Source organism: Pristiophorus japonicus, unplaced genomic scaffold (genome assembly GCF_044704955.1).
Source record: "Pristiophorus japonicus isolate sPriJap1 unplaced genomic scaffold, sPriJap1.hap1 HAP1_SCAFFOLD_233, whole genome shotgun sequence".
Lineage (NCBI taxonomy): Eukaryota > Metazoa > Chordata > Chondrichthyes > Pristiophoridae > Pristiophorus > Pristiophorus japonicus.
Window position 1 is genome coordinate 735211 of NW_027252047.1, and position 1983 is coordinate 737193.

At 46.3% G+C, this 1983-nt stretch overlaps 1 non-coding gene across 1 annotated transcript; it reads right to left on the minus strand.

The window, feature by feature from the left end:
• Positions 1 to 1635: 1635 nt before the first annotated feature.
• Positions 1636 to 1707, minus strand: trnaw-cca (transfer RNA tryptophan (anticodon CCA)). The gene has a single exon. It is a non-coding gene; the product is annotated as a tRNA-Trp (tRNA).
• Positions 1708 to 1983: the final 276 nt, after the last annotated feature.

Consider the following 1983-nt stretch of genomic DNA (forward strand, 5'->3'; position numbering starts at 1 on the left):
TCAGTGCTTGGTCCCTGACTTTTAGTGGTAACATCAATGATCTAAACTTAAATATAGGAGGTATGATTAAAACGTTTTCAGGTGACACTAATTTAATCCAGAGAAGTGTGAGGCTGTGCATTTGGGGAGGGCAAACAAGGAAAGAAACACACATTAAATGGTCGGACATTGAGAAGTGTGGAAGAACAAAGGGACCTTGGAGTGCATGTCCACAGATCCCTGAGGGTAGCAGGCCAGTTGGATAAGGTGGGTAAGAAGACGCACGGAATGCTTACCTTTATTGGCTGAGGCATGGGATAGAAGAGCAGGTTGGTTATGCTTGAAATGTATAAAACACTGGTTCGGCAACAGCTGGAGTATTGCATGTAGTTCTGGTCACCGTATTACAGTAATTATGTGATTGTACGAGAGGGTACAGATGAGATTTACGAGGATGTTGCCAGGTGTGGAGAATCTTAGCTGTGAGGACAGATTGGATCGGCTGGGTTTGTTTTCATTGGAACAGAGGAGGCTGAGGGGAGACAACATTGAGATGTATAAAATTATGAGGGGCGTAGATATAGTGGATAGCAGAGGGGTCAACAATCAGGGGGCATATATTGAAAGTAATTGGTAGAAGGTTTAAAGAGGATTTGAAGGTAAAATTCTTCATGCAGAGGTTTGTGGGGGTCAGGAACTCGCTGCCTGAAAGAATGGCGGAGGTAGATACCACAAGTAAAAAGTATTTGGATGTGCACCTGAAGTGCCGTAACCTGCAGGGTTATGGACCCAGAGCTGGAAAGTGGGATGAAGCTGGATCGCCTCTTGTTGGCCGGGGTGGAAGTGATTGGCCAAAATGGCCTCCTTATGTGCTGCAAACTTCTCTCAATCTATGATTCTATGAAAAATGTAAATGTCCAATGTGGGTGTCGAAACCACGACCCTGAGATTAAAAGTCTTATGTTTTACTAACTGAGCTCGCCAGGCTTCTGCCAAACATACCGTTCTCTCACTGATTGCAGACAGGCGCATGTTGGCTCTGCCCCAGATGTTTAAACTTGCTGTCGAGGAACTGCCAGGATCTTCGTGAATGGTGGACCAGGCTCGAGGGGCCGAATGGCCTATTCCGGCCCCTAATTCTTACATGCTTATCATCTTATGAACCTTTCACAGGAGAACAAACTCGCCCCTGAGCATGCATGAGGAGAAAGCTCCAGAAAATATTCCCGTCTGGTGAGCTTTCGCGTGTGAGGCGAACGTGTGAACCGCGACACTGCGGAAACATCTCCACTTTCAGCACCACGTCAGACGGAAATGTTAAGCGAGCAGGTGAACTGCTGAATCCCAGTTTTAAGGAGTTGGTCGTGGTGTCAAACAATGAGTTTCGCTTAATGATTAAAAATAATGAATGTCAGAAGTTGGATTCAAACCCACACCTCCAGAGAAAACTGCGATCTAATCACAGCACCTTCGAACGCTCGGCGGTGTGTGTGGCCACCTGCAAGTTGATTTGGAACTTGTGTGTCCTGTCACATGAATTAAATGAGGGCAGCAGGCGTATCTCTGCCTGACACCGGGGAAACAGTGAGACAGACCTTGGAACAAGGGTCTGGTTATTGCCAAACAGCAAAGAAAATATTAATTCTGAAAGAACAGTGACTCCGACGTGATTTGAACACGCAACCTTCTGATCTGGAGTCAGACACGCTACCGTTGCGCCACGAGGCCTACACAATGTGCTTGAGATGTTCCTCTATATGAAGCTTTCACAATACAAGGGGCTTTAAATTCCCCGCCCATTCCCACCAGGTGTCAGAAGCAACGCTCACCTGCCAGTCACCGTATGTATTTTTCTTAAACTTTTGTGTTGCGTTTATGGAAAAGCATCATTAATTAACCCGTCACCTTCATTTGCACAATGAAAGAAATGCTAACTGAGGGACAGTCGATACTTCAAACATTTGTCCTGTGCTTTGCGGAGCGGGCAGGGAAGTGGGCCTGAGT